This window comes from Polypterus senegalus, chromosome 2, assembly GCF_016835505.1.
Source record: "Polypterus senegalus isolate Bchr_013 chromosome 2, ASM1683550v1, whole genome shotgun sequence".
Lineage (NCBI taxonomy): Eukaryota > Metazoa > Chordata > Cladistia > Polypteriformes > Polypteridae > Polypterus > Polypterus senegalus.
This window is the reverse complement of record NC_053155.1, coordinates 131,508,432-131,530,189: the sequence shown is the minus strand read 5'-3', so window position 1 is coordinate 131,530,189 and position 21,758 is coordinate 131,508,432. Positions and strand designations below refer to the sequence as shown.

Below are 21,758 nucleotides of genomic sequence, written 5' to 3'. Positions count from 1 at the left end.
CAACAGCATCACCCAAGAAAACCATCATAAAAAAGGCATATCATGAAACATGATTAACACTTTAGATATGTGCGTGGTTGGCCTTTGTTCAGACAATATAAGCACTTGTCTGGGCCTGTGGTAAGGGACTGGCCTATGGCATAAGCAGACAAGAAGATAATTTTTGGTGTGGCTTAGGAAACAACTCCCTTTATTTATTGTGTGACTAAGAATTAATCTCATTGTGGAATGAGAATTAGGAGGCAGATTGTATCCCTGTTATTAACATTTTGATCATCTTTTCAGAGTTACACCACTTGACTCCCAGGTTCATATCTTGTCCACATCCCAACATTTTCTCCCTGTGATTTTGTCAAGCACCTTCGTTTCCACAAACTGTAAAAAAAATTCTGTCAGGTTCTATAGTAACACTATGCCATTTATACTGTACATGCCCTATTATAAATAGATGAGACTACATTTATAAAAAGAGCTGAAATTCATATGTTAATCAGTAAATGCTTTGTGCAAGGTGATGATCAATTTAGTGAACACAAATGTGGTTGCAAAACATTTTAATAAGGGGATGAGGGCAGAGTAAGACAAGTAAACCAATTCAAGTGTTAAAATAAAAAATGACTTGAAACCAGCTAATAATATGTCGCTATATAAGCTGTTTCCTGCGGTGGGCTGGCGCCCTGCTCGGGGTTTGTTTCCTGCCTTGCACCCTATGCTGGCTGGGATTGGCTCCAGCAGACCCCCGTGAGCCTGTAGCTAGGATATAGCAGGTTGGATAATGGATGGATGGATATATAAGCTGTTTCATTACTGGTCCACTCCTTGCAACTGGCGTTTAACAAACTTGGCAAAAACTCCTTTTCAGCCAACCATCAAGATAACATACTTTTATCCACAGGCAGATAATGTCAACTCTCGGCAGCTCAGACACCCAGTCTGAGAATGTTACATAAGGCAACAACTTTTAACATCAAGACAGCAGAAAAGACAGCTGAGCCTATTTAGTAACACAATACAGTATTGTACCATTGACAGGATGGCATCTTTGTGTTGGGGATCGTTAATAAAGCTGTGCGAGTGAATTGAGCCAAATGTAGTGCAACCTAAGCACTTTCATTCCGCTGTCATTCTGGGAGGTTTCCAACAGGGGTCATTATGTAGGAGCTACTAGGTCAATGATTTTATTTTCAAGCGACCATTGACCATCCTTGGCGGGCAGAAGTACTGTACAAAGGCTGCTTTGTGCTTGTAAAAATAAAGAGAAACTGAAAATTAAAACCTTTGTTAACTAGAAGGGAAGCTATAATAGCTAGAAAATCATAATGAAATAAGTTATGTAGATTTAAGAGTGGCAAATTTTAAAATTTATTTTTGTTATCAACATGTAAAAACAGTTTTGATGAGAGCAGGTCTTTCAGCTCAACACAGCCTGTGAGTCTTTATTCAACTTTTGTAAAATATCATCCACTTGAGCTGTTAAATATTCGAAGTTATTGCTCTTTGCCATTCTAATTGGTCATTAATTCCACATATCAGTAGTTCCCTTTGTGAAGAAAAACTTTCAAACTTTTGCGTGAATGTTTTTATCTGTGTCAAAGTATATTTGTTATATATCATATTCTAAAAAAAACAGTTGGAATCCACTGTACCCATTCCGTTTGTAAAAGGGAAAAAAGGTGTAAAATATCTGTAGCAGATCTTAGTGTCACCATTTAAGTTAAGGAGCAGCTGAAAGAAGAAAAATTTAATTTAAAGAAAAAAAAAAAATAGTTAAGGCAGCTTAGTAATCCCAAGTCAAATTTTAATAATGAGGCCAGTGCAATGCAAGTCCTGTTGGATGTTGGACTTTTTAGATGATGGTTTGGAAGAGCCAGTTGTCTATGAGGGCTACATTAGCAAGAGATGCCAGTTGATCCAGCACCTCGAGCTCAGGGTCGCTGAACTGGAGGAGGAGTTGGCTGACCTGCGTTGTAATAGAGAATTGGCGGACTTGGCCCAGGTGTCCTTTAGAGAGATAGTGTGCACCCCTAAGGTGGCGCGGAAGGAGATTCCAGACCAGACAGGTAGGAATAGGTGGGTCACGGTCACAAGGTGTAAGGTAAAGGGTGCACACTGTCCGGGGGCATCAACCCCAGAATTAGAAGTGTCTAACCGTTATCATGTCCTGGCGGAGCTGGACGGTGACTCTGATAATTCTGAGGTGGTAGGCAGGGTTGAGGAGCCCCAACGGGCCACCTCAAAACCAGTTCCCAAAAAGAGAGAGGTAGTGATAGTTGGGGACTCAATCATTAGGGGGATTGAAGCGCAGGTGTGCTCCAGAGAGAGAGAGTCTCGCACGGTGTGTTGCCTTCCGGGAGCACAGGTGGGAGACCTCCCTGGAAGGGTGGATAGGCTCTTGGCCAGAGCGGGGTGGATCCAGTTGTCATTGTCCACGTTGGAACAAATGACATACATAAGGGTAGTCTGTCAGTTCTGCGATCCAAATTCAAAGAGTTAGGTACCAAGCTGAGGAGCAGAACTGACAAGGTAGTCTTCTCCGAAGTTCTGCCTGTGCCACGGGCCAGTCCAGGTAAGATTGAGGAGATTAGAAGGCTTAACGCGTGGCTCAAATCTTGGTGCAGGGTAGAAGGGTATAGGTTTATGGGGCATTGGGACTCCTTTTGGAACAGATGGGACCTGTTCCGCCGTGACGGGTTACATCTGAACGGAGGGGCACCAATGTATTGGGGAGGCGTATGTGTAGGCTAGTCGAGGATTGTTTAAACTAGGGAATGGGGGCAGGGAGTTTAGGACAGGCCAGATTTAGATCTATACATGGAAGAACAAACAATGGTGTAGAAATAAAAATGCATAGTAATGTAAATTTTAAGCAAACACGTAAAGATAGAAGGATTAACACATTAAAAATAGCTTGCCTTAATGCTAGAAGTATCAAAAATAAGGTAAGTGAGTTGGAGTTGTATGTAGCAGAGCATAATTATGATATTATAGCAATAACGGAAACCTGGCTAAATAACAAAGATGGGGATGAGTGTAACATAGAGGGATACACATTTTTTTAGGAAGGATAGACAGAACAGAAAAGGAGGTGGGGTTGCTGTTTATGCCAAACAGGAATTAAATGTAAGTCATCTTCAGTTGGATGATGAGCCCCATCTTAGTGAGGACATGTGGCTTCGCCTGGAAAATATTAGGGAAAAGGTCTCATTTTAGGAGTGTGTTATAGACCACCCAATTCAGACAGTAATTTCAACACACATCTTTTAGTAATATCAAAAGGCAAGTTTACAGGGGATATTATAGTCATGGGGACTTTAATTATCCAAATATTAACTGGGATAACCTTACAGATGGAGGAGCACAAGAGCAGGAGTTTTAGAAGTAATCAGCGACTGTTTTTAACACAGCATGTTAAAGCACCAACAAGGGGTGAAGCCTGTCTGGATTTAGTATTCTGTAATAATCAGGATAGAATTGAGGGTGTAGAGGTGATTGAACCACTAGGGTCAAGTGACCATAATGTAATACAATTCTCAGTATTTTGTAAGAGTACAGATGCAAAGACTAAAATTGTTAAGTTGAACTTTAGTAGGGCTAATTTTGAGCAGATGCGACAAAGTCTAAGTAGGATAGACTGGGATAAGCTTTTAAATGTGGAGACAGTCGAGGAGCAGTGGAACAGGTTTAAAATGTTTTACATGTAATGCAGGACAGATACATACCTAAATTTGGAAGTAATAGGAAACTAAAAAACTCCACGATGGATTAATAAAGATTTAAAAAGAAGTTGCAAAGGAAAAACTGCTGTATAAGGCATATAAGACTAATGACTGCAAAGAGAACCGAGCATATGAGAACATGAGGGCAACCATTAAGAAGGATATCAGAGAGGCTAAAAGACAGTTGGAGAGGAATATAGCAGATAAGGCGAAAGAAGACCCCAAGAGATTCTTTCAGTATTTTAGTAGTAAAAGAACAGTTAAGGAGGAGGTCAAGTTCATCAGGAATAGTAAAGGGAATTAAAAGATACAGACAATGAAATAGCAGATGCCCTAAACTTACATTTTTCTGAGGTGTTTACAAGTGAGCAAGTGGATAACCTGCCAGAGGTAAACAACTACTAAGGAGGTACTGAGGGATTTGGAAATTGTAGAGGGAGAAGTGCTGCTCAGATTAAATAAGATGAAATCAAACAAATCACCAGGCCCAGATAATATTTATCCTCGTGTTCTTAAGGAGGCTAGTGAGTACATATATAAACCCTTGACACATATTTTTAGGAAGTCACTGTGCACTGGAGAGATTCCAAAGGACTGGAAAATGGCAAATATCATCCCATTATATAAAAAGGGTGACAGGGCAGATCCAAGCAACTATAGGCCAGTAAGCTTAACAAGCATCACAGGAAAATTAATGGAAGGAATTATTAAGGATAAGATTGAGCAACACATGACAAGGACAGGAGTTATTCTGAACAGTCAGCATGGGTTCAGAAGAGGGAGGTCGTGTTTTACTAACATGTTGGAATTCTATGAGGAGGCAACAAAAGGATACGATCAAAGTGGAGCTTATGATATTATTTATCTGGACTTTCAGAAAGCATTTGATAAGGTGCCACATGAGAGGTTGGGCATCAAGTTAAAAGAAGTGGGAATTCAGGGTGATGTTTTTAGATGGGTGCAGAATTGGCTCAGACACAGGAAGCAGAGGGTGATGGTGCGAGGAACCTCATCAGAACTGGCGATGTTAAGAGTGGTGTTCCACAGGGGTCAGTGCTAGGGCCGCTGCTATTTTTAATATATATAAATGATTTAGATAGGAATATAAGTAACAAGCTGGTTAAGTTTGCAGATGATACCAAGATAGGTGGATTAGCAGATAATTTGGAATCCGTTATATCATTACAGAAGGACTTGGATAGCATACAGGCTTGGGCAGATTTGTGGCAGATGAAATTTAATGTCAGTAAATGTAAAGTATTACACATAGGAAGTAAAAATATTAGGTTTGAATACACAATGGGGGTCGAAAATCGAGAGTACACCTTATGAGAAGGATTTAGGAGTCATAGTGGACTCTAAGCTATCAACTTCCAAACAGTGTTCAGAAGCCATTAAGAAGGCTAACAGAATGTTAGGTTATATAGCACGATCTGTGGAGTACAAGTCCAAGGAGGTTATGCTCAACCTTTATAATGCACTGGTGAGGCCTCATCTTGAGTACTGTGTGCAGTTTTGGTCTCCAGGCTACAAAAGGACATAGCAGCACTAGAAAAGGTCCAGAGAAGAGCGACTAGGCTGATTCCAGGTCTACAGGGTTTGAATTATGAGGAAAGATTAAAAGAGCTGAGCCTTTACAGTTTAAGCAAAAGAAGATTAAGAGGTGACATGATTGAAGTGTTTAAAATTATGAAGGGAATTAGTACAGTGGATCGAGACTTGTATTTTAAAATGAGCTCATCAAGAACACAGGGACACAATTGGAAACTTGTTAAGGGTAAATTTCGCACAAACATTAGGAAGTTTTTCTTTACACAAAGAACGATAGACACTTGGAATAAGCTACCAAGTAGTGTGGTAGACAGTAAGACGTTAGGGACTTTCAAAACTCGACTTGATGTTTTCTTGGAGGAAACAAGTGGATAGGACTGGCGAGCTTTGTTGGGCTGAATGGCCTGTTCTCGTCTAGATTGTTCTAATGTTCTAATGTTCTTTGTAAGTTTGAACACTTCAATCATTTCTCCACTTAATATCTCTAACTTCAAAATAAAGAGGTCCAGCTTCTTCAATAATTTCTCTTAACTCATAGCTAAAGTCCTGGAATCAGCCTAGTATCTCTTCTGGACTTTCTCTGCTGCTGTTTTATCTTTTATTTGTAATAATATTCCAGATGGTAATACAGATCAAGAACAAACCCTGACTCTGTATGCGCTAAGTGCAAGACACTGGTTTGCTGTCAGTTTGGTCCATTTCCTAAATTTGTTAACTTTGACATCAGCAGCCTTAAGGTGCCTAAATTTCCATTTGTCCTGCCAGTTTGCTTTTGTGCAAGTGTATATTACATATGAAGATTTTTAGTCAACTCCACACTAGCTTAAAGCATAATTGATTACAAAGCTCAGAAATGATCTAACAACAAGTTTGTAAATTTCCAAAAATTATGAAATATCATGAACACTGAAGAATTAAAAAATGTTGAAAGGATTTTAGTTACACACTACTGTGTGATAAAAGAGGGATTGCGTTTGTACTGTTCTTCAGTTGTATTCACTGTTTCTTTGCCTCAACAGTTTAGTTTTATAAACTATTAGGAAACACCCGGACCTCCAGCTCTCCCAAGATCAAGGTTCTAGCCCCAGCATTTTGTGCACCAGCAGATTGCCATACCTCATGTTTCTTATTGGATGCTTTATCTGTCATTCTTCTTCTTCCTGTCATGTTTGTGGCTTTTCCCTCACACTCAGCAGATCTTTCTGCTCATTTTTTTCTTTTTGCCATGACATTTTATTGATCAGTTTACCTATGCAGTTTGCCGAAAGAAAGAAGCAAACCTCTATAACTCTGCAGAGGTTTCTGTTAGCTACAATTTTTGCTTCACCAGCACTTCACACATTGTACCTTTCAATTAAGACCAAGATCAAGGTTCTACCCACAGTGGTTCACCAATAATCTAGTGACAAATGAACAGCACCCTTAGCATTTTATATTGTTTGTGTATGAATTTTCCACAGCAGTTAGCACTGCTACCTCACACTCAGTATTAGCCATGTTATATTTAGGAATCATGTACATGGCAAAAGGCAGTTAAAAACTCCAAAAGATAAACAAAAGCAAGCCAAGACCCTCACCAGCCGGCCCAGAAAAGGCTCACCTAGTCCAGCTAACTCCCAACTACTTTAGTAGGCTTCAGCCTGAATAAGCCCAAAAAGTGGAATAAAGTCCAAAATGCTTTACAAGAGGAAGAAACCATGGGGAATTCCAGCTTGTGGGTATAAGGCAGCAAGTGTTCTATGTATCTGAAATGTATCTGTGGTCGGCCCTCCATATTTGCAGGTGTTTGCTTCCAGGATCCCTTGTGGAAATCAAGCTCCACAGATGCTCAAGTCTCTTATATAAAATAAAAACAAAATGGAGTAGTATTTGCATATAACCTACTCCATATAACTAATGCACATCCTCCTGTATAATTTAATCATCTACTAATAATACCAAATACAAAGTAAATGCTCTGTAAATGGTTGTTATACTGTACTGTATTGTTTAGGGAATCTTCTTCTTCTTCTTTCGGCTGCTCCCATTAAGGTTTGTCACAGCTAATCATCTTCTTCCATATCTTTCTGTCTTCTGCATCTTGTTCTGTTACACCCATCACCTGCATCTCCTCTCTCACCACATCCATAAACCTTCTCTTAGGCCTTCCTCTTTTTCTCTTGCCTGGCAGCTGTATCCTTAACATTCTTCTCCCAATATACTCAGCATCTCTCCTCTGCATATGTCCAAACCAACGCAATTTTGCCTCTCTAGGTTTTGTCTCCAAACTGTCCAATCTGAGCTGACCCTCTGATGTTCTCATTTTTGATCCTGTCCATCCTCATTACACCGAAGGAAAATCTTAACATGTTTACCTCTGCCACCTCCAGCTCTGTCTCCTGTTTTTTGGTCTACATAGCTGGTCTCACTACTGTTATGTAGACCTTCCCTTTCACTTTTGCTGATACCAGTCTGTCACAAATTACTCCTGACACTCCACCCATTCCACCCTGCCTGCACTCTTTTTTTCACCTCTCTTCCACAATCCCCATTGTTCTGTATTGTTGATCCCAAGTATTTAAACTCATCCACTTTCACCAACTCCTTGCATCTTTACCATTCCACTGACCTCCCTCTCATTCACAAATATGTATTCTATTTTGTTCCTACTGACATTCATTCCTCTCTTCTCCAGAGCATATCTCCATCTCTCCAGGGTCTCCTTGACCTGTTCCCTACTCTCGCTACAGATCACAATGTCATCAGCAAACATCATTGTCCACAGGGACTCCTGGCTAATCTCATCTGTCAACCTGTCCCTCACCTTTGCAAATAAGAAAGGGCTCACAGTCTATCCCTGATGTAATCCAACTTCCACTCTGAAGGCATCTGTCACTCCCACCGCAGACCACACCCATGGTCACAGGGTCTTTATTCTATAGTAAATGACAACCAAACAATTTAAACAAAACACTTAAGACATGCCTAAAATTAGCCCAGAATTCAAAGATTAAGATGTGAAATTCATGAATCTCATTTGTGAGTGTATTGAATTACTACATCTTATTGTACTTGCTGGCATTATCCAAATCGTTGGAAGTGAAATGGAATTCATTGAAATAAAATTCAGTCTTAAAGAATAGAATAGAGGAGCACTACCTTCCCTTATATCATACGTTGTTTAAGCAGTCAGTCAGACTGATTCGTATGTGTCTCATCTCCATCGTTTATAATGCACACCATCCTGGTCTGTCAGTATGTACGCTATAAAAATTGAGAATGTACATAGTTTAACATAATATTGTAAAACTAGTTTAATCCAGTTGAAGGTCACAGGTGTCCAGAGCCTATTCTGACAGCAGTAAGCACAAGGCAAGAAATGCGGGTTCATTGCAATGCCTACATCCTCACTCACACTCACACTGGGACCAATTTACTTGGAAATTATTGTCAGCATTGTGCAAGTAAGAAATTTTGGGAAATGGTAAACATACAAGTAAAGTTCAGGTTATGTAAATATATTGTATATAAAATTACTACATATGGAGAGAAAAAAAACTGAGATTGTTTAAAACAGTGGTTCCCAAGTTAGTTCCTGGGGAATCTCTGTGGTTGCAGATTTTTATGCCAACAAATATCAGTATCAGTGCATTATTCTTCCTTCTGACTGACCTCTTTGTGTAATGAGCTTACATTTTTTATTGACTCATTCTAAGACATACAAAAATATTTGCCTTTTTGCCAAATCTTTAAACACTTTGGTTTATTTGTCATTTTCACTATACTTCGCCCTTCTTTTATAGAGTTTTGCTCCCTTAATTGTATCCAAATACTGACAACACTGAGTCCTAAAGGAGAGCAATTATTTCTGCTTGATATTCACTTGCCTGTTCATTTGTAAGAAATGCTTTTTTAATTAACAGACAAGTGAAAATGGCAGTAAAGTAATTACTCCCTCTTGGTATTCAATGTTGTTGCACCCGTGTCTGTACTGCTCATTGCTAAACATTAGCATTTGGATACAATTAAAGTAGCAAAGTACAGAAAAGATTAAACTAAAACTCACACAGCAAAAGAAATGTAAATGCTTAGAAGATATGGTGAAAAACACAAAATTATTTATGAATTTATTTGAAACATTTTTAGGTCAGATAACTAAACAATGAGATCAAGTAAAAGAAAGAATGACACACTGAATGTGAAATTGGTTGGAATAAAAACCTCAAGCCATGGGGGTCCCTTAAGACTAAACTTAAAAACCACTGGTTTGAAATATTGTCTTTTTATAATAGAGTTAATATGAAACCATTTGTTGGGAACAGATTGTTAAAAATGTAAAGACAGGCAAATTTTAAAAACAAACTTCCGTCCCCTTTTTGAGATTTCATTCTTTGGAAAAGTGCAACTCATCAGCAATATAATCCTACTGATTGTGTCAGTTTCAACAGGAAGGCAAAGAGAGCCGAGCTTGAAGGGAGAACAGAAAAACAGAAGCTACAAACTTTAGAAAGTATGTTTTACTATTTCTTATGCCTTATGTCTCTTTCATTTAGAAAATTTTCAATTTGTTTGATTGTTTTTGTACCTATGTTTTGTTTTTCACACAAGCTTTGACCGATATACTATAGTTTGTTTGGCTGGATCGCTCATTGTCAGCCTAATGTCACTTCATCTGGCTCTGTCAAATTAAACAGATGTTTTTGAACCATCAGCATACTCCTTCTTGCTTCTAACAACAAACTTCTTGTCTACTTTTGAAACATAAAAGCTATCCATTTTCTCATGTTTAGATGTCCGGTCTCAAATGATGTAACAATTATAGACTACACAGAGAAGCCTTTTTTATTTCTTTACAAGATGGTTCACTGAGATTGTCTGTTGTTATCTGTTTATGCTATAAAAGTAAACTTAAGCATTACTCACACAAGTAAAATCTCACCAATTATATTCAGACCCATCAGTACCATCGAGGTGGCTACAGTATATATAGGCTCCATTCCGCTCTGTGGTGAGAAAATCCATGCAATATTTAACTTTCTAATTTCTGTATAGCTTTTTCAAGTAAATGATATTAAGGGTAACACAATGATGCAGTGACAGCACCCAAAATATGTGTTTAATTCCCAGCCAGGTCACTGTTTACAAGGATTTTGCACATTCTTCCTGTGTTGGTGTGAGTTTTCTGCCAAGTGTTTGTGTAGGTTAGGTTGACTGGTAAGTCTAACTTGCCCCTTTATGACTATGAGAGTGATTGGATGAATGGCACCCATTCAGGGATGATGCCTGCCTACTAACACCCAGTAATACAAGAACAAACTCCATCTCCCTTGCTGTTATGTTACAACCTGGGTTTGCTCGCTGGCTTATGGTTAGTTTTCATTTTTGTTTTATTATTGTTGTTCAGGTGTTGCTTTGTGTTTATGTAATACTAGCTGTCCCCTGTGGCTCTGCCCATGTAGTAGTGAAACAGGACAGTGATGAGTGCCCCAAATGGCTCCCTATTCCTGACGTCATGCTTCCTCCTCCCCCTGGCCTGCAGCCTCTGTCTCGGATTAGCGTGAATATATTGCTTCTGAAAGTGAACTATGATTCTTAGTGTGATGAGAGAAGTTGCAAAATGTTCAAGCACATTATAGAAAAAAAAAATGATCTAAATCTGTTAAGTAGTTCTCTCATTCGCTAGCTAAGCGGAGGTAAGGTACACGCCCCGAGGCTGGTGCGTGAGTGAGGAGGTCTCCGCCCCCTCCCCTCAGCCCACTGTATGTCTCTCAGATTCATGCAAATAAATTGGTACTGCATGCGAACTATGATACATAAAGGTAATGAGAGAAGTCGTTTTATAGAAAAAAACCTGATCTAAATCCGTTAAGTAGTTCTCTTGTGAAAAGTGAACAGACATACAGACAGACGGACATTGGATTTTATATATATACAGTACTAGCAAAATACCCGCGCTTCGCAGCGGAGAAGTAGCATGTTAAAGAAGTAATGAAAAAGAAAAGGAAACATTTTGAAAATAACGTAACATGATTGTCAATGTAATTGTTTTGTCACTGTTGTGAGTGATGAGTGTTGCTGTCATATACAGTATATATATATATATATATATATATACACACACACATATAAACATATATATATATATACATATCCATACATATATACATATACACATATACACATATATATATACACACACACATATATACATACATATATACACATACATCCACATATATACATATTATATACATATATATATACATATCTACATATACACACACACACACACACACACATATATATATATATATATATATATATATATCTATATATATAGTATATATATATATATATATATATATATACAGTATATATATATATATATATATAGTCTTTGGGGTGCGAGCAACTGTTGCTGGGGGTGCCAGAATCCATGAAGGAAGAAAAATGAAAAACATTATTTGTACAAAATCTTAATTTATTTATCCATTCCTAAATAATTAAATGTGCATGCTATTTCGTATCAGTGCAATACGCTTTTTGTTAAAACGGATGACTCCCGCTCTTACGTGCAAGTCTGCCTGGATATTATGAAATAACGTTCCTGTTCAAGTTCTATTTAAATTTTAAATAGAAGGAATTTTTATTTAGTCGACAGAATATCATTCCAGAATAAATCAACTCAAACCTTAAATAACTTATAATATTTTGCTCTCCATAAAAATATATCCTGTCTAAATTATACAAGTTAGAAATAAAGTAAACGTTAAAAGAACAAACATTCAAATTTCTTTACTCTTATGTAATTTTATATAAAAAATAAACTTAAATTTTAAATATCCCAAAAGGTTTTGCTCTCCATAAAAATATATCCTGTCAAAATTATACAAATTCAAATATGAACATGGTGCATAACAAAACCTGGAAATATAAATAAAATTTGTTCTTTTCAGCAATAACAAATCAAATCATTCAGTTGTCTTTGCTCTTATGTCATTTTAGAGCTGGACGCCTGGCATCTTTTTTTGGCAACAAGTTCGTTTCTGTTTGGTGTGAGGTTCTGTGTTGTGGAGATTCTCAGGATGGACTGCAGGTGCTCATCAGTGAGGCGACTCCTGTGTGCTGTTTTGTTAGTCTTCATCACTGATAAGAGCTTCTCACACAGATATGTGCTACCAAACATGCACAAGGTTCGAGCCGCATGTAGACAGAGCTGGAGCATTTGTGTGGGAATGGAGTGAATAAACTGTGCGGGCCGTGCAGTATCGTACTTTGCCTTCAGTGTGCCATTACACTGCAGCTCAATCACCTCCATCTGAATCTGCACAGGTTCAGTTTCCACATCGACAGCAAATGGGTTGCGAAACAACTCAAAATTCTTTTTTTGTTCTTCAAAGTCACCAAAGCGCCGTGCGAACTCAGTGCGCAGTGCGCTCAGTTTATCAGCAAAGTGCGTATTTGGGAATACCGTTGTGCCGACTTGGTTAGACATTACTTGGCAACAGGGAAAGTAAAGGCAAGTTGCACTGGTGCATTTGTGTCTCCCATAAAAGTAGCTTCACTTGAAATCACTTTGTGATTTTGCACGGGTAAAAACGTCTGCTGAAGTGTCAGATTCTTCTTTAACTCTTCTGCTTTCTGTATCTTGTGCATTGCATTCAGGTTACCCTGATGTTTTGTCTCATAGTGCCGTCTTAGATTAAATTCTGTAATTACAGCCACATTAGCTCCACAAATGAGACACACGGGTTTACCGGCAATGTCAGTAAACATATACTCAGCCTCCCATCGGTTTTTAAAGGCTCTATGTTCAGAATCACCTTTTCTCTTTGGCATCGTGTGGGCGCAATAACTTGCAGCATCACAAGCTAGACTTCATTAATGCGGTAAGTGTTCGGCAAGGCAGTTGAAGCGCTGCATTATAGGATCTGTAGTTTATTGTATTACCAGCGCTTCATCTCCCCGGGCCATTAATAACAATAATACAGTATATAAAATGATCTCGCGGGCCGGATATAATTACACGCCGGGCCGGATGTGGCCTGCGGGCCTTAAGTTTGACACATATGGACTAAATAGAACTTGAAAATATATATTTTTTCAAATGTGATCGCGCAATTCAGATCGAGTTGACGCACACTACAGTACATCAAGCCCGCGTGCTATTGTGGTTTTGCCTGCGTGCCTCAATAAGTCACCCTCCCCTCGCTCTTACTTTTTTACCGTTCATCTAATGAATACACTGAGTATGGCTTTACCAAAACAATCATTGATCGCGAATAAAGTATCCATTATTCATAAAGTTTCAATTGGTGATCTGTCTTTCTGCATTAAACGCATATTTTTTCATACGTCTCAAACCAAGCGGATGTGGGGCTAAAATGAATCGGGAAGCGCGCGTACATACTCAGTGCATCCCCTCTCGGGAATCGAACCTCGGCGCTAGAGGCGAAGCCTCTACTATTGCGCCACGGCGTGCGGTTTGTCTATTTGAGCGTAGCAGTGTAATTCGGTTTTTGTTCAGCACTCTTTGGAACTGTTGCTTTTTGTCTGCGCACTGTGTCAGTTCACGTGAGCTGCTGAATATGGTTTTATATGTCACTTGTTTCGCTGCCTTCTTAATTATATAATGTATGTTTTCTTCAGCGGTTTTTGGAGCTCTTCCTGGTTTTCTACGCACTGCGTGATTACGTGGGAGGCGTGATGATGTCACATGAAACCCCGCCCCCCACGGTTTTCGAGCTCAACTCCATTACAGTAAATGGAGAAAAATAGCTTCTAGTTATGACCATTATGCATAGAATTTCGAAATGAAACCTGCCCAAATTTTGTAAGGAAGCTGTAAGGAATAAACCTGCCAAATTTCAGCCTTCTACCTACACGGCAAGTTGGAGAATTAGTGATGAGTCAGTCAGTGAGTGAGTGAGTGAGTGAGTGAGTGAGTGAGGGCTTTGCCTTTTATTAGTATAGATATATATATATATATATATATATATATATATATATATATATATATATAGAGATTGCTCTGCCTTTATATATTGAAAAACTGTTCTCGCCATCAGAACATGTTTTGTAAGTACTTCTACGATGTTATCGTTTGTGATTATTTTTGCTCTGTCTTTAGATTTGAATACCGAATTATGATTTGGCCATTTTAGGCATACTCCTTCTACCTTTTCTAATTTTTTTCTTTTTTATCTTATTTTTGATTATTCAGTAAATGCTTTAAAATATATAAGGAACTTTGTTTTCTGTTATTGCACTTTGCCTCTCTCAATGGGCATTTCTATGTATTTTTGAGTATTTTGAACTTTTAAAAGTACAGTGGAACCTCGAGATACGAGTTTAATTTGTTCCAGCACTGAGCTTGTATAGCGAATTTCTCATATCTAGAACAAACTTCCCCATTGAAAATAATGGAAATCCAGTTAATCTGTTCCGCACCCCCAAAAATATCAACATAAAAATCAATTTTCCTAACAAATAACACTGATAATTAATATATACAAGTGAAACCTCGGTTTGCAAATAACTTGGTTTACGAGTGTTTTGCAAAACGAGCTAAATTTTTTAATTAATTTTGACTTGATAAAACGAGCGATGTCTTGCAATACAAGTAGTATGGATACACTTTGTCTGCTGAGGGTCATGTGAGCATAACTGAGCTGATGGTTCTTCTCTCTCGTGCGCAACTCTCTCTCCTTATCTCTCTCCGCCTCTCTCTCTCTCTCTCTCTCTCTTGAGGGTAATCGTCTTCTATTCTCCGTCTGCATTTCCGCAATATTTTTGGATACGCTTTTACAGTGAACTGCTACAGCGAAACAATGAAATCACAAGCGCACAAACGCGTAGATCCTCATGCTACGGGAGAACAAGGAACACTGAGTGAGCTGACGGGCTGGCAGCGTTAGCTTGGGTGAATCCCCGAGTCGAGGCGGATCGGGAAACGCGTCACGCATAACCACAGCCTGGCTCGTGGCTTGTTACGCGAGCCACTGCTCGTTTTTAGATCCAAATTTTTCGCTCATACTTTACTCTAATCTTGAATTTCTCGTATACAGAGGTGATCGTATCTAGAGGTTCCACTGTATAAGCGCCATTTTGAGCCTGAGCAAGCCTCCAAGCCTGTCTGTCAAGTTTAAGGCCTGGCTGCCTTAGATAAGGCCTATTTTGGGGTCAGACTCAGTAAAGTACTGGTAAGTCTCTGGCTTTTTAAGACCTACTCATCTCTTTTGCAGTCTTGTGTGCTGCTAACCATACCATTTGCAACCCTAAAACTAGGTTTAGTGGTTCCCTAAGCTGCTGCTTAGTTATAAATGATGAATTTATACATAATGAATCCTGAAAGCCTGAAATATTTTACCAAACATTTTAAATATCCGCTGTGGCAACTCCTAACGCGAGGAGCTGAAAGAAGAAGAAGAAGAAGGAGAAGTAAGTGCTAAAGCAGTTATGGTATTTGGAATACTATGGCTGTTCCCTGGACCATTATATTGTTACAAGTTAATTACAATCAGATGCGTTACAATAATAAACAATATGCGGTTAGTTTCAGTGTATTTATAAAGCCACATCAGGAAAATAAGGTGTAACCACACAGGAACAGTAGCACTGCTTTGACGCTGGGTGCCGCCAGTCTGCAAAACCGAGCGGAGAACTTGTGTACGACAAGGTATGAGGTACCGTGGAAAAGTGCGTGGCTTTACGCCAAGTGTAGGTTTTATACATCGCGATTTGAACGTGGAAAAGTTCTTACGCAACATTTCTGTGGGTACGCACCGTTTATACATGAGGCCCCTGGACACTAAAGCACAAGGATGTTGTCTCTGGTTCACTTTATAATTTGCGTAACATGTCCATGCTTCATCTGTGGAACATTTGTAACATGTAAAGCGCATTGAGGTGGTGTTCAATAAAGTAGTAGTAGTAGTAGTAGTATTGTTGCTGAGACAAAGTACAGTGAAATTGTTACTATATGTCCAACTATCTTATTGAGTGATGCCACATAATATAAAGTTGTTTGTTTGGTTTGAAACAAGATGTTTTATTAAATAACAAATTTAATGAGACAAACAAGATGAATCTGTGAATAATTGTGAAGAAAGATCATATAACATTATGCATAAAATGCAACTTTGCAATAGCGATGATTTGAGTATGTCACAACTAAGCATTTCTTGAATGTTTCATCAAACTTTGAACACCCTTATAACAAGTGAGGTATTACAGAGATCTTGAGAAAATCATTGGCTGTTGTCTCCCACCATTAAAAGATCTGTTCAACGCCAGAATGAAAAAGAGAGCAGGAAATGTTGCAGCTGACTCCACCCACCCCACCTGTTCATTAAATTGCCATCACAGAGGTCTATTTGAACCTGAACTACACCCCATCTCCATAGCTTCTTTCCTCAAAGTATTCAGATCCCAAATAAACTTATATACTCCCTAACTGTTTTTGCAACATATAACTGGTAACTGTGCTGTTTATCTATTCATAAATACTTCATAATTGCTCAACTTGTACTATTTGATATCTGTATTATTCTGTATAGTTTTTCTTTTAATTTGAGTTAACCATTGAAATTTGTAAATGTTTTGTTCAAGAAATTGTTGTATTTGTATAGTGGTTTGTACAGTGTCACATTAATGGTGGGTTGAAATAGTGTTGCCTTGACTTGGTTATGCCTTGTATCCCATGTTTTACATCTGACCAAAGTCAATTCTGGTATTATTCACATGCTAGCAATTAAGTGATTCTGTTTCTGATCCATTTCCACTCATGGAAATTGGCCTGTACATAAAGACCTTTCCCCCAAGTGTGGTAGAGCACATATATGTGAATCACAGGTAATATCATAGTATCAACACACAGGTTCTCATGAATGCAAACTGTACTGTAGTAGCCAGCACAATACCCTGCAGATAGAAGGGGATGAATTGGTGATTGACAATGAAACGTCATGCAGGTATGCTGAGCTCTGCATTCAACAAACACTTTACAAGTGCAGAAAAGTTCCTGAAGACAGGTGGAGACTCCTGGAGCAATGGATAAATACAGCCTTGAAGAAGATGATAGGATTCATAATGAGTGGCATGGAAAGAGAATCTGGAAGATGTTTGGAAACAGTGGACGAGTGAATTTGATTTCAGAAACAGTGTGATCTATAGCTAGTTTCAGTAACTCTTTACTTTAATAGACATGTTCTGTGGCTGTAACAGTGGGAAGATGATTCTTCTGAAAGTATGGCTATGGGTCATCCATTGTTAAATAAACACGCCTGTTATTGGTCTTTTCTCTCATTCAGTGGGTGTCTTGGTCTTTCCATATTCAGTGTTATTTTTGGTGTTTTTGTGAAGTAGCAACAACTATGCACAGCTTAGTACAATATTGTAACTTATGTTTTCCTTCTTCTTCTTCTCCCGCTACCTTGAATATTATTATTATTATTATTATTATTATTATTATTATTATTATTATTATTGTGGTGAAACCTTAATGTTATGATCAGAAAACTACAAAGTGTCATCATAATTTCCAAGGTAACTATAAAATGTCATCATGATTTCCATTTTGTGGCTCAGGGTGACCATTAATCATGATGTCATTCATTCCATCCATCCATCATCCAACCCGTTATATTCTAACTACAGGGTCACGGGGGTCTGCTGCAGCCAATCCCAGCCAACACAGGGCGCAAGGCAGGAAACAAACCCTGGGCAGGTTGCCAGCCCATGTCATTCATTCTCACGTGTGAAATCCTACTCCTCACTGGGAGTAGCTGTAGGACATTTCATAAGTAATTCTCATGGCCTGCTCTGAGGTAGGACAAATTTTTATTTTAGTCAGACTTTTAGTGCAATACTTAGGAGTAATTTTGAGACACTATAAATGTGGGCACAAGTCTCTTACTGTATACACAGATTCACAAATCACACAATTTGTTCCTTATCAGATAGCTTATTGCTGATTTTGAGTGGGTGGTACACACTGGTGCAAAACGCAATATTATTCAATGAGAATTCAGTTGGATTTAACACAGGAGACTACACTTTCCATGAATAATCCAAAGACACACCATAAGTGAAGTTGGCAGTGGAAAATTTACACCAAGCATGAACATAACTGTGTACTGTATGTGAATGTATGTGACTGGTAACGGGGCTGGCTACTAACTTGCACTAATGATTGGTAGAATGGGGTCGGTCTCCTTAAAACACAATGTGGATAAAGGGGCCAGAAAAAGAATGGATTTGTGGGAAATTAGGAGTTGAGTTAAACACAGTTATTTACAGCATAAAGTATGCTGAAAACAAACATGTCAATTACTTTCCAAAAAATTATAACAGGTCAGTGTTTAGGGATCTAATTGCACAACTAAAGTGTCATTTCCTACCAAATGTTAACAATGAACAAACTGTGATTACACCCACACTGATAATCATATAATAGAATTAAGTGGGACATGAGTATCTTACAAGAGGAAAGTAGACTTGCTGTAAAATGAGATGTTTCTGTAAGTTTTTAGGTACATATGCCAAACACCGGAACTTCATGAATTATCAGTGTAACCGGTCTCCACCGCACGCACTGTACTGCTGCGTCCTGGCCTTTGGATTTGGTTAATCCTCAAAACTTCTGCGTTGTGATATATATACAACCTGCCACACAAACTGCCATGAAAGAATAATGCAAACACCCTTTAGTTCTTGATGTTTTCTCTTTTTTTATTAATGATCTGAAATATTAAACAGAGAACATAAAAAGTGACAATTCAAGCTCTGTGATTCCTCCTATTAACAAAAGAAAACCATGTGGAAAGGCTGTTGAACATTCACATTAATCGAAATTAATAGAAAAGCAGCCCTGTGGTGGGCTGGCTCCCTGCCCAGAGTTTGTTTCCTGCCTTGCGCCCTCTGTTGGCTGGGATTGGCTCCAGCAGACCCCCGTAGTTAGGATATATCGGGTTGGATAATGGATGGATGGATGGATAGAAAAGCATTCAAAACATTTCAAAATAACAACTGTATACAAAAAAATCATATTACAATTACAGTCATATACAAAAAAAATTAACTCAAACCATACAGAGAATAACAGCGTGCTTACCTCCTCTCACAGTAACACAATGAATACCGGGAGAGGATCACACTAATGATGTAACATAACATAACAAACAGAGTAGGGAAATATAACGGGACCACAACAGGAAAACATACAACACAATGAATGTTATCAGGATTTGGTGAAGCTCCAAACAAATAAACTTTTTATTTTATACACCTGTTACATCAGCCCAAAAGAAAGTTTCATTTCATTTTAAAAGATTTTCATCTCAATAGCTACAGAGGACTCTTTATCTTAATAACCAGGAGACTGCAGAAAACTCTACGAAGTGGCAGCAACACCTTGCCTAGACATGTCACTGGATCTGTCTCTGACAGAACAATGGTAGGTGTGGGACATCCCAGGACTTCACAGACCCACCTTAGAACACTCCTTACCTTGGGAAGCATTTGGTACTTCAATGATGTCATGCCACAATTCATGCAACTTATGTTACCAGTCATGGGGACTATTATCTAATTCTAACAGTTTCCATGTTCATGCTGAATCAATCAGGAGGTTTGCATGTCAGATATTTAAGTTAAATATGAGTATCTTAAAATAATTCATTACTTCTGCAAAAATGTCAGTTTGATTCAAAATGTTTTCAGATATTTTGTATAATTGGACTGAATTATCTAAAAAAAGTAAGTCTAGGTTGTATAATTTGTCACATTTCTAGCTAATTAGTACCCTATTTTCTGAAGAAGAGTTGGTGAGAATTGCACAAATGTCTGGTTGTAGCCTTCTGTAAATAGCGGTGGCAACATTTCAGCTAATGTAATAAGGGATCTCATCAAAATTGATAGAAGGAGGAATGTTGAGAAGTGTACAAGCAGATTTGTATTCATAGTGCTGTACTTCAAGGAAAATTCCTTATTGGTAAAAACATAATCTTTCAGCACAATAACAATGCCAACAATAATACAAGCACAATTAATACCCATTGTGAGATCTGAAGATTTAACAGTATTAGCCCAGCCACACCAGAATCCTGACCCCAACATAAATGAAACGGTGTGGATTTACATGGTCAGGAAAAATGACAAAAAGCAACAACAGTAAAGTTAGAAGTTATGTGAAGTAAGGCAAAAAGCTTGGAAGAATTTAGCAAAGACAGTATACTAAAGCAAATTACTTACATTTTGCAAAATAAAGGGGTTCACACAAAATTAATGACTTGTTTTAAAAACACAAAACACCAATGATACTTTTTATTGTGTTGTTTATTTGTGTTTCTAATGTTATATTATGTTTATATGATCAAATAAATAATTATATAGATAACAAGGCAGAAAAATAGTTTGCCCGGGTGGCAAATGGTTTCTAATATACAACCCAATATGGTATACACTTTTTGCCATAACAAAGTCAGTTTAATAGAATGTGATTTTGGTGAAGCTCACGTACAAACATAAAAATCAGTACAAATATACAACATCAATATCATTTTTAGTAGCCCACATTCCACCAATTTAGTACAAAATAAATGCAGATATTCATGTTACTGTACAAAATTCCTAAGGTCAAGATCTTAGGTACAGGTATCTTATTGCTTCTAGGTAGGTGTTGTACCCTTACAAAATCTGGTAGCTCACTCTGAACCCATTCACCAACAACATGCACTTCCGGAAGCGCTAAGACATCAAAGAATATTCCGGTGTTCTAGTGAGTATGTGCGAACCATGTACTCCAGCTGGGTGAAAACTGAGCTCAGGACCTTGAAGCAGTGAAGCAGTTGTGCTAACCATCACAGTTCTCTGTTGCTCTAGAAGGAGAAGTAGTAGTAGTAGTGGTGGTGGAAGTAATATTGTCATGTGTGTGGAATACAGTTAAATCGTTACTTATCCGACCAGCACCATGATAAACAAGAATGTATTGACATATATAATAGTATTTTATTGAATAAAAATACAAATCCATTTATTATTCAATTCTATTCAATTATTCTCTCATTTCCTGAAAATGTATGGAAAAAACTCAAAGAAAAACTGCAGTTAAGTAATAATGTTGCTACTCTATCAAGTCTTGTGTATAACACACCTTCTCTCACTTTATATTTTAATGCTTTGTAGTGCTTGCTAACTTTGAAATCATGGATTATTGGTAATTTAATTGCTTTTTTATCCTTAGTAACACTGTTCATGTTTGCCACACTAGAATGGGGATCACTGCTTTAATAGACTCCCCTGTGGCTGGCATTGTAGCTGCTGATTTGAATACAAACTCCTGCCTATCACTGACTCATCCATCCATTTTCTAAACTCGGGGGTCACCGGGAACCTGGAGCCTATTCCAGCAAGAATTAGGCGCAAGGCAGGAACAATTTCTGGACAGGGTGTCAGCTCTGCACAGAGTGAACAGACACATACACTACGGCCAATTTAGCATTGTCCAGCCAC

The 21,758-nt window shown here is 38.2% G+C and overlaps 1 protein-coding gene across 1 annotated transcript in view; it reads left to right on the top strand.

The window, feature by feature from the left end:
- Positions 1-9,690: 9,690 nt before the first annotated feature.
- LOC120523357 (NADP-dependent malic enzyme, mitochondrial-like) overlaps positions 9,691-21,758 on the top strand; it is a 170,572-nt gene continuing 158,504 nt past the window's right edge. Inside the window, exon 1 of the mRNA XM_039744616.1 lies at positions 9,691-9,756. The gene's annotated coding sequence lies outside the window, so the exon portion shown is untranslated. The remainder of the gene's footprint in view (positions 9,757-21,758) is intronic.